The sequence below is a fragment of the Suricata suricatta genome, chromosome 2 (genome assembly GCF_006229205.1).
Source record: "Suricata suricatta isolate VVHF042 chromosome 2, meerkat_22Aug2017_6uvM2_HiC, whole genome shotgun sequence".
Classification (NCBI taxonomy): domain Eukaryota; kingdom Metazoa; phylum Chordata; class Mammalia; order Carnivora; family Herpestidae; genus Suricata; species Suricata suricatta.
Window position 1 is genome coordinate 160,349,337 of NC_043701.1, and position 12,323 is coordinate 160,361,659.

The window sequence follows — 12,323 nt, forward strand, 5'->3', positions numbered from 1 at the left end:
GACAGGAAGGAAGCCAGGCAGGAAGGCGAGCTGCCTCTGCGTGTGCGCGCGCGGGTGTGCGTCCCCGGAGTGTGTGTCCGTGTGTGCGCGTGTGCGTGTGCGTGTCTGTGCGCTCCCGCCGCCCTCCCCGCCGCCAACGCCGCCGCCGCTCGTCCCCCTCTCCCTCCCGCGTCCGCTCGCGCTCTAGCTCTCGTAGGCACCCGCTCTCCAGCCCCAGCCGGGCTGGGCCGGGCTTTATTAATATGCTAATTGCCTGCTAGTGGGAGGGGAGAGCCGTGTCAAAGTGACCCGGGCGAGCGCGCCGCAAGCGACGACGTGCGTGCGCCGCGCGGCGGGCGGGCGGCGAGGGGCCGGGAGCGTTCGGGGAACGGCATGCAAGTGACGCAGCTTTTAAAAAAGGAGACGGAGGCAGAGACCCCAGAGGGGGAGGGCGGTGGGAGGAATGAGAGGCGAAGCCTCACACTCGGTGTCCGTCCTCCGGGTGCCTCCGGGTTGGGAGCGTAGCTGAGCTGGAGCGGGAGCGGGAGCTGGGACTGGGGGAGGCGGAGCCAGGGTGGGCCGTGAGGTGTAGCTCTCCCTCCACCCTGGCTGCGCTCTGGGAGGGAAAAAGGACTGCCGACCCCCGCCCAAGCTGTCTGCTGAGATCCCAGTGTTACTCCGGAGGGCTTTTATTATGCGTCCCCCACCCCAACCGGGGCGGGGAAAGCACTATCCTAATTCCTGTAGCAATCCAACTCACCTCCTCCCTAAATTAACCACCCCTCCCTTGCCTGCTAAACCAGTTAGGACTAGAGCCAAAAGGGTTAATTAAGTGGGGTCCCCGCCCTCCCCCGCCCAAGGGCTGAGATCTGCGTTTTGCTGGGGGAGGAGGGCAGTGGAATGACCGCCAGGTTGGACTGGGGAGGGGGTAATCTGCAGGCCATCCTTCCCCCTAACGGGCTCTGACTCATCAGTCAAAACGCTCTCCTCCCTTCCCCCTTTCTCCATCCAGTCTCGGCCTCCCCCACCCGCCTCCCTCGCTTGCGAGCTTCTTTCCTTGGAGGGCCTCGAGACTGGGGAGAACTGGAAGCCGACCCCTCCAGTGCCCTCTACCCGTAGGGGCTGAGGCGTTGGTAGGGGGTGGGAGGGAAGATGATCTGGAACGGTCAATGTAAGGAACACTCCTTCCCCAGGGAGGAGCCTCCCAACCTTCAGGCACTCCTCAAGGACTCCCCAGCCCAGCCCTAGGAAGGGTGCGGGGGGTGTGGGAGGGTGGCTCCATCACCATCTCGTCCCAAAAACCCAGCTTTAGCTGCCTCATAAACAGGAAATACTTATTAGCAGGGCAGAGGGAGGGGAAGGGAGCCGTCTGGAAGAAAGAGCTGGCCCGTCTCCTTTCTGAGGGGTCCCCAGCTGCCAGCTTAAGCTTCAAGGTTGGCTCCAGGAGTAGACACTGGGGACCTGGGCTGGTGTCCCCTCTCTAGGGCCTCTGGCCCAGACTGGGTAGGGGGTCCCTCTCCCCTTCTTATGGGGCTTGATGGCCTCCACTCCTGCCCAAAGTTTGCACAGCTGGCTTGACGCGCTGTCAAGATGTGGAGGATTAAGGTTTAAGTATGAGACCCCTTCTATCTTTCCTTTTGCTGAGGGAGCACAAAATGATGGGCAGATGCATAGTTGGGGATTGAAAAGAGGGCCTACCTAGAGATGCTTGGACCCCCTCCATATGCTTAGGAGAAGGTGGGGGAGGGGAGCTGTTAGTACCGCCAAACTCTAACTCTAGCAAGCTCACCCACTCTGGATTCCCTTACCCCAGGGGTGGGGGTGGGGCTACAGAGGGACCTGACGGAAGCCTTCCAAACTTACACAGGTATTTGTTTGGCAGCATCCCCTGCCTGCGTCCACCTCCTCCTCACATTCCCCCAGGCAGAGGTCAGCACTAGAAGGAGTAAGAGGAACCAAAAGCAACAGAACCCATGCCTGGAATTTGGGATACCTAGACTTGCATTACAGCTTTGTCCCCACAAGAGCAAATGACCTGAGACAACAGACTTCCCTACTCTGAGCTCTGGCTTTAAATTCTGTAATTGGTACCTGCAGCTTGGTGAGAACCAGTAGACATGTATGCCCAGTCACCTAGCCTCATGCCAGCCATGTAGTCAGTTCTCAACATGTTAGCCCCTTTCTGTTTTCTATGAATTATCTGTTATTTCAAGAGTGTCAAGAGTGGGCTGGATTGGCTGGAGGATTAGAGCTATTCTGGAGGAGAGGGGCTGTCTGCTTTGACCACTTTCATTCTCTACTGTCCCTGAAGTTGCCTTCCCCCAGTCCTGTGATCACTTACCCCTGAGGCCACTCATTCCAAACAACTAGCTCGGCCAGATTCCATGGTGATCACCAATCACTTGGGTGGACAAAGGGGCTTGCAACCCTCTGAATCTAAGGTTCCCTTCTAGATTACACTATGGAAGTTGTGGAAGGCAAGGAAGAAGCAAAAATAGCATTTGTTGAGCATACAGTATGTAACAGGCACTGTGCTAAGTGTTTCACACCTGAAATCTCATTTACTTTTCGTAACCATCTTTGGAGGAAGATGTTATTACCTCCATTGAACAAGCAAGAAAACAAATTCAGTTTTCCCTCTTCTTTGCCTACTAACTAATTAATGCCTCCTTTAAACCTCAGTTTCTAGCTTCACCTCCCCTGAGAAAGATCCCCTCCCACTCCCATCTCAGCTGACTGAGTGGCCCTGTTTTCTTTAAGGAAATGTCATCTTGATGCTTTTGAATGAATGATTAAAGTAAATGGTTTAAGTCCTTGAGGAAACAGGCTTAGGTAGATTAAATATCTTGTCCTCTCCATTTCACAGGCTTATTTTCATGGGCTTTGTAATGAGCATGCACCAAAAAGGAGGGACCGAAAGTCTCTGGGTCATCTCAGGGAATACACATTTGTTCCAATCAGACTACTTCTTGCCTTACTTAGGCATAGGTGATGTCTGGGTAAGGCTGTAACCTCTGTAGTACTCAGCCAATGAGAAACCAGGGGAGGGACTCACACTCTAGGAGATAAATTGTCTGCTGTAATTGCTGTGAGTGTGTCTGTCCATCAGACACCTGTCCTGTAAGAATGCTGATAAAAGCAGGGGTGCCTGGGTGGCTCAGTCAGTTGAATGCTGGCTTTGGCTCAGGTCATGATCTCCCAGCTCATGGGTTCGAGCCCTGCATCAGGCTCTGTGCTGACAACTAGCTCAGAGCCTGGAGCCTGTCTTCTGATTCTGTGCCTCCCTCTCTCTCTGGCCCTCCCCTGCTCACACTGTCTCTCTTTTTCTCTCAAAAATAAATAAAACATTAAAAAATTTTATATAAAAAAGAGAGAATGTTGATAAAAGCTTCCTTTCGCTGTGCTCTGCATCTCTGTGTCCCTCCTTTGATTGGGCCGATGGGCTTATTTCTAACAGACCTTGGCCTACTCTATGTTCTCCCAAATTTCTTTATCCCTGAAATGCCCACAAATATTATTGGCATTACTCTATTTCAAGGATGAATTTTCTTTTTCTATGGAGATAGTAGATGATATATATCTCTTTTCAAATTTTTTATATTTAATTTTGAAGGAGAGAGAAAGAGCGTGAGCAGGAAAGAGGTAGAGAGAGAGGGAGACACAGAATCCGAAGCAGGCCCCAGACTCTGTGCTGTCAGCACAGAGCCCAATGCAGGGCTCGAATGCTCGAGCTGTGAGCCGAAGTCAACGTTTAACTGACTGAGCCACCCACACTCCCCAGATATATATCTTATTGATGACTACATCGCTAGCATCTAACAGAGTCCCTAGAACCTAGTATATGTCCTATAACTTTGTTGAATGATTATAAGAATTTGACAGGATTTATCTTCCCCTGCCCCAACATATGACTCCTTTCCCTATTTTCCATTTACCATCATTATCACCATCACCATATCCAACCACCACTTCTTTCTCTGCCAAAGCAATTTCTTTTTTTTCTTTTTTTTTTAATGTTTTATTTATTTTGAGACAGAGACAGAGCCATGAGTGGGGAGGGTCAGAGAGAGGGGGAGACACAGAATCTGAAGCAGGCTCCAGTCTCTGAGCTGTCAGCACAGAACCCAACATAGGACTTGAAACCACAAACCATGAGATCATGACCTGAACCGAAGTTGGAGGCTTAATCGACTGAGCCACCCAGGTGCCCCAAAGCAATTTCGTAAAGGGTGTAAGAAACTCCCAAGAGGAGGCACCTAGCTACCTCAGTCAGTAGAGCGTGCAACTTTTGATTTTGGGGTTAAAGGTCAAACCCCATGTTGGGTGTAGAGACTACTTAAAAGTAAAATCTTAGGGCAGCTGGGTGGTTCAGTCGGTTAAGTGACTGACTCTTGATTTCAGCTCAGGTCATGATCTTGAGGTTCATGAGTTGGAGCTCTACATTAGGCTCCAACCTTCACCACCCAGGTGCCCCTAGGAGTCTGCATTTTAAAGAAGTTTCCCTGAGGTGCCTGGGTGGCTGGGTGGGTTAAGTATCAGACTTCGGCTCAGGTCGTGGTCTCACGGTTCATGGGTTCAAGCTCCATGTCTGGTTCTGTGCTGACAGCTAGCTCAGAGCCTGGAATCTGTCTTCAGATCCTGTGACTCCTTCTCTCTCTGACCCTCCCCTGCTCACGCTGTCTCTCTCTCTCTTTCAAAAATAAATTAAAAAAAAAAAACATTTAAAAATTGAAAAAAATAAAAAATACAAAAGTTTCCCTGGTGATTCTTACACATGCCAGTATTGGGGAATAGTTCTTTTTTCTAAAAGGCCCCCTGGCCTTCAGAGCATTCCCACCAAGTGGATGAAACCTATTCATTCATTCTCTTTCCATAAGCAACTGTTTAGTACAGTGATGGAACTAAGGAGCCAAAGAAAACAATAATCTGCTCACTGTGTGTCTCTATGAAAATGGATCAACCCAGGGCGCCTGGGTGGCTCAGTTGGTTAAACATCCAGCTTCAGCTCAGTTCATGATCTCACGGTTCATGGGTTCGAGCCCCGCTTCAGGCTCTGTACTGACAGCTAGCTCTGCACCTGGAGCCTGCTTCAGATTCTGTGTCTCCCTCTCTCTCTGACCCTCCCCTGCTTGCACTGTCTCTCTCTGTCTCTCAAAAATAAGTAAAAGACATTAAAAAAAAAAGAAAACGAATCAACCCTTCCTTAGCCTCAAATTCTTCCTCAGTAGAAGTGAGATTGTAATCTTTGCTTTCCTTAAATTTTTTGTTTAATGTTTATTTATTTTTGAGAGAAACAGAGCATGAGCAGGAGAGGGGCAGAGAGAGATGCACACACAGAATCTGATGCAGACTCCAAGCTCTGAGCTGTCAGCACAGAGCCTGACACAGGGCTCGAACTCACGAACAGTGAGATCATGACCTGAGCCAAAGTAGGATGCTCAACCAACTGAGCCACCCAAGTGCCCCTAATCTTTGCTCCTCTAATTCTTCTGGAGATATTGCAAGGATTCGATGATAGATGATATTTGACAGCAAGCTGAAGAGTGTAAACCATTCCTCAAAACAGGGTTTGGGGGACTAAAAGTTAAACACTGAACGGTTGCAGCTCCCTAGGAGAATAACTGTAATCCAGGTATATTAATTATCTAATGCTATATAAGAAGTTACCCTCAAGTTTAGTATTTTAAGGCAGCAGACTGTTATTATTTCACTCAGTTTCTGAGGGTCTTCAGGAAGTGGCTTGGTTGGTGTTTTGGCTTAAGTGCTCTCCCAAGATTATAGTTAAGCTGTTGTCCAGGTCTGCAAGGTTTGTCTGGGGCTAGAGAATCTGCTTCCAAATTCACTGTCATGGTTGTTGGCAGGCCTCAGTTCTTCGACAGCCGTTGGACAGAGGCTTCAATTTTTTGCCCTGTGGGCTCTCCATAGGGCTGTTCACAACATAGCACATTACTTTCACTAGAGTAAGAGATAAGAGAGAGTGAGGCAGACAGATGAGAGGCCCTGGGTTGAAGGCCTCAGTCTTTTTGTAACCTAATCTCAGAAGTGATACATCATCATGTCAGTTTCGTGTTATTGGTCATCCAGAGGAACCTTGCTACGACTTGGGGGTGGGGCTAATAAGAGTGAATAACAAGAGGTAGAGATTATTGGGAGCCATGTGAGGGTTTCTGACCATACTAGGTCTGGTCTTTAATGTTGCAGACCCAGAGATCCAATTAAGCCAGTGAATCAGGATACATCAGATTCAGGAGACTGAAGCATACAAATTAAATACACATGAAACACTTTAAATACACATGAAACACTTTGTTGGTACTACTCTCATTCTTCTCTGGAATACTTTAGATAATCTTCCTTTGAACACAACAAATGGATTTCCACTTCAGAACCTATGCACTGACTGTTCTTTTTACCACATAATGTTCTTTGCTTTTATTTATTTTTCTAAGTTTATTTATTTATTTATTTTGAGAGAGACAGAGAGAGTGTGAGCAGGGGTGGGGCAGGGGGGAGGAGAGAATCCCATGCAGGCTCCTTGCTCAGCACAGAGCCCATTGTGGGACTGGATCTCAAGAACTGTGAGATCATGATCTGAGCCAAAATTAAGAGTTGGACACTTAACTGACTGAGCCACCATGTGTCCCAACACAGTATGCTCTTTGAATTGCTGAGGTCCTTCCTATGCTTCTGATCTTACTTACTTCAAGTACTACTTACTTACTTACCTTAACCTGTTCAAACCGTATAAAATATTTTCCACACATCTTTTGCACTCTCCACCTCGTTTATTTTCTCATAGCATTTTGGGCCCATAATGTTTTTATTCTTTATTTACTTGCAGATTGTCTCCCCAGTAGAATTTGAGCAACACCACGGAGGTTTTTGTTTTTGTTTGTTTGTTTCCTTGCTTGATCTGTTTTGTCCTTGCTGTATCTCCAGTGCCTAAAACAGTGTCTGGCACATAGCAGGCACTCAATACTCAATAAATAGACCTGAGTGCTGATTTGTTAATTTTCACTGGAAAATATGTCATGTGAACTGGGCAGTTTGTCTCACTTGGTCAACACACATTCTCAATATAGAAAATGATACAGGAGGTCAGTTACTGTAATCAGGTGAGTCTTTGGTGAGCAGGGAGTCAAGCAAGGAAACATGATTGGAGGTTCCCCAGAGTTTCGATGGTTTATGTCTCCAAGGTTTTCCTTTTTTTTTCTTTTTAATTTATAAACAAAAAAAATTTTTTTAAATACTGTCTACCTCCAACATGAGGCTCATTGAACAACAACCTCAAGATCAAGCATCTTATGCTCTACCAACTGAGCCAGCCAGGGATCTCTGAGGTTTTCCTTTATGGATCTTAGAAATGCACCTGCCAAAAGACAAGGATTCATGGCACACCTATTTATGTGTCATTGGAGATCCAAAGATATACTTATTTTTTTGTAGCAGATACCATGCAGACATCATTCTTATATGAATAGATTGTTTTATCAGATGATGAAAAAGCAAAAATGGCACAACTATCTGCTTTAACATTAATCTTCCCAAAGCCCAATCACCAAAGTAATGACCATAATTAGAGCCCAAATGGCCAGTATTTACAGGGCATCTCTTCAAATATGTGTCTTCCATAGAGGAAGAATTGTGCCATCCTGTATTCATTGTTAATACTTTCTTATAGGCAAGTTATTTCCAAATGTATTGCAAATAAAATTTGTTGCCCTCATTTATTTTATGAAAAACATGTGAAAATATTCAGTTTCTGAATTTATGGCTTTTTAAAAATGTTTCTTTTTGAGGGAGGGAGGGAAGGAGAGAGAGAGATAGTGGGAGAGGGGCAGAACAAAAGGGGGACAGGATCCAAAGTAAGCTCTGTGCTGAAAGCAGAGAGCCCCATGCAGGACTCTAACTCACAAGTCATTAGATCATGGCCTGAGCCAAAACCAGGCTACCCATGGACTTATGGCTTTTAAAGCTTCTACGGAAAGGGCACTGGGTGGCTCAGTAGGTTAAGTGTCTGACTCTTGGTTTTGGCCCAGGGCATGATCTCACGGTTCATGAGTTCAAGCCTTACAACGGGCTCTGTGCTGACAGCTCAGAGCCTGCTTAGGATTCTCTTTCTCTCCCCACCTCTCTCTCTCTCTCCCAGCTCATGCTCTCTCCTTTTCTCCCTCTCTCTCAAAATAAATAAATAAACAAACTTAAAAAATAAAAGGCCTTTATGGAAGACAAAACTAGTACACTGAGGAAACATTAAGAAAATAAAAGGAGGTTGTATTAATCTACCCAGGCTGCCGTACAGAATGCCACAGACTGAGTGGTTCAAACAACATAAATTTATTTTCTCATAGCTCAAGAGGCTGCCAGTTCAAGATCAAGGTGCTGGCAGTGCTGGTTTCTGGTGAGATCTCTTTCCCTGGCTTGTAGGTATCAGTTCCACTTCTGACACTAGTCCTATTGGATTAGGCCCCCACCTTTATGATGCCATTACGTTTAATTACTTCTTTAAGGGCTCTGTCTCCAAACATAGTCATATTTGGGGTGAAGCCCTTTGACATAGAAATTTTGCCAGAGTGGGAAGGGAGGTCACAATTCAATCTATAACAGAGGTCCTCTCTTCTCATAAATGTGTGTGTGTATGAGAATGTATATTGATGCAACTTTCCTAAAAGGCACTTTGGCACTATCCACTGAAATTGCAAATGTATGCCTCCTTTAACTTGTCAATCTCATTTCAAGGAAACTATTCCATAGGAAGAGTATACAAAAGCACAAAGATATATGTACACATGTACCAGAATGTTCACTGTAAATTTTTTAAATGTTTTATTGTTTACTTTTGAGAGAAAGAGAGTGTGCATGCAAGCAGGGGAGGAGCAGACAGAGGATCTGAAGCAGGCTCCATGCTGACAGCGGAGAACCCGATGCAGGGCCCAAATTCATGAACTTTGAGATCCTGACCTGAGCCAAAGTCAGATGCTTAACTGAACCTGAACCACCCAGGCGCCCTGTTCACTTAGTAACTTAGTTTTTCCAAAAGTCCATTGACTGATGAATGAATAAAGAATATGACAGATATATGTAATATATATACAGTGAAATATTACTCACCCATTAAAAAGAATGAAACCTTGTCATTTGCAATTATATGGATGAAGCTAGAATATATTATGCTAAGCAAAAGAAGTCAGTCAGAAAAAGACAAATACCACATGACTTCACTCATACATGGCATTTAAGAAACAAAACAGGGAGCGCCTGGGTGGCTCAATTGGTTGGGTGTCCAGCTTTGGCTCAGGTCATGGGTTCAGGCTCCATGTCGGGCTCTGTGCTGACAACTAGCTCAGAGCGTTGATACTGTTCCGGATTCTGTATCTCCCTCTCTCTCTCTCACCCTCCCCTGCTCACTGTGTCTCTCAAAAGTAAATAAAAAACATTAATTTTTTTTAATAAAAAAAAAGAAACAAAACATGATCACTGGGAAGGGGGGTAAGAGAGAAATAAACCACAACAGACTCTTTTTTTCTTAATGATTTTTAAAATGTTTATTTATTTTGAGAGGGAAAGAAAGAGTGCGAGTGGGGAAGGGCAGAGAGGGAGGGAGAGAGAGAATCCCAAGCAGGCTCCACCCTGTCATTGCAGAGCCCATCACGGGGCTCGAACCCATGAACTTTGAAATCATGGCCAGAGCCAAAACCAAGAGCTAGATGTTTAACCAACTGAGCCACCCCAGTGCCCCAACCCACAAAAGACTCTTAATGAGAGAGAACAAACTATGTGTTTACAAAGGGAGGTGATGGGAGATGGGCTGGGTGGGTGATGAGTACAAAGGAGGGCACTTGCGATGAGCACTGGGTGTTTTATGTAAGTGATGAATCACTGAGTTCTACTCCTGAAACCAATATTGCACTGTACATTAAGATTTAAATAAAAAATTTTTCATAGTAAAAAATTGGAAAAAATATAACTTAAGTATTAGTATAGTCATATAATGAAATGGATACTTACCCAAGTAGGTATCAGTAAGATCTCAGTAAAGACTATTATACTGTTACATGAAAAAAAGCAAGTTGTAGAACCATATGTATGGAATGGTCACTTTGTTGGTAAAGATTTTTTCTTTAATTAAAAAATTTTGTTTTTTAATGTTTATTTTTCAGAGAGAGTATGAACAGGGAGGGAGAGAGAGAGGGAGACAGAATCTAAAGCATGCTCCAGGCTTTCAGCTGTCAGCACAGAGCCTGAGCTCAAACCCACAAACCCTGAGATCATGACCTGAGCTGAAGTTGGAGGCTTAACCAACTGAGCCCCCCAGGTGCCCCAAGATTTTTTCTTTAACTTTTAAATAATCTCTACATCCTATGTGGGGCTCAAACTTTCAACGCTGAGGCCAAGAGTGACATGATCTACTGACTGAGACAGCTAGGTGCCCCTGGAATGGTCACATTTAAAAAAAATGTTTATTTATTTTTAAAATTTTTTAATGTTTTATTTATTTTTGATACAGAGAGAGACAGAGCATGAGAAGGGAGGGTCAGAGAGAGAAGGAGACAGAGAACCAGAAGCAGGCTCCAGGCTCTGAGCTAGCTGTCAGCACAGAGCCTGATGCGGGGCTCGAACCCACAAACGTCAGATCTGACCTGAGCCGAAGTCGGAGGCTTAACCAACTGAGCCACCCAGGCGCCCCAAAAATGTTTATTTTTATTTATTTCTGAAAGAGAGAGAGAGAGAGAGCGAGCGAGCGGACGAACAGGGACAGGAGAGTGAGGGAAAGAGATTCCCAAGAAGGCTCTACACTGTCAGCATGGAGCCTCATATGGGGCTCAAACTCAGGAACCATGAGATCATGACCTGAGCCAAAGTTAGATGCTTAATGACTAAGCCACCCAGGTGCCCCTGCAAAGGTCACTTTTTTTTTTAATGTTTATTTATTTTTGCGAGAGAAGAGTACAAGCGGGAGAGGGACAGAGAGAAAGGAGACACAGAATCCAAAGCAGGCTCCAGTCTCTGAGTTGTTAGCACAGAGCCCTACATGGGGCTTGAACTCACAAACTCTGAGATCATGACCTGAGCCGAAGTCAGACACAACTGACTGATCCACCCAGCGCTCCTGGAACAGTCACATTTTTGAACAAAGAAAAGATCAGTGTGTGTCCATATATATTTTTACATGCATAGGAAAAGTGTGGATGAATACACACCAAAAGCAGTAAGTGTCAAATCTGAGGAGCAGAAATGGAATTTGCCAAGTGTAATTTTTAATGTAATCTTATATATAGTTTTGCACTATTTGAAATTATTTTTAAACTTTTGTTAGGAGAAAACTACGTTTTTTAAAGAAAACAATAAGAAGGAGCTTCTAAATGAGGAATGAATAGCAGTGATAGTGATGGGCTGTAGAAAATATACAGAGGAACCGTAGTTGGTTGGGATGATCAAAAAGGCTTTCCTAGATAAAAGAGGTCATGAAAGATACTTCCAAGTTCGAATATTCCAAACAGAAAAACAAAGGTAGGAGAACACCAGTTGTTTTTGGAGGACAGCAAGATGATTGGCAGCAGCAGGGAACACATTTGGTAATGAGGTGCCAGTGTGGGTTTCTGAGAAACCCCAGGGAGATCCTTCGAATGCGGTGTGTTAAGATTAAACTCTACAAACTTCCAGTTATAAGATAAATTGGTAGTAGGTATGTAATATGCAACATTACATAACTAACACTAATGTATGATATATAGGAAAGTTGTTAAAAAGCAAATCTCATTACAAGGGGAGATTTTTTTTTTATTTTATCTATAGAAGATGGGTTAACTGAACGTATGGCGGTAATCATTTCACAGTACATGTAAATCAAACAATCATACCATATGCCTTAAACTTATTCAGTGATGTATGTTAATTATTTCGTTTCTTAATGAAACCAGAAATTTAAAAAAAAGATTAAACTAGCAGGAGTGGCGCAGTAGTAGATTACGCGAGGGTTAAGTTCCGGGAGTGCGAGTGCCCACTAGGGGGTGCTGTTTCAAAACATAGGCCCATTTGGACTATGGTGAAAGGAAAGTACCGCATTATAGAACTTCAGATAAAGAGGGCGTTCCAACAGTTCGGACAAATGAGGACAATAATGAGATGCGTGAATGGTAACTCTCCCCTTATTACCTCGCGCTCCCCAACTAGGTTCCCCCTGCGGAACATAATTAAGCATGACAGTATGTCTGCAGCACGGGCTCTGGAGCTTCGCTTAAAGCCAACTACTACTCCCAGGCTCCCTTGCGATGCCAGGGCCCTCTTCCCAGGTGTGAGTGGGTCTTGCCGCAAGGCCTTTTGGGATCCGTAGTCTTGCAGTG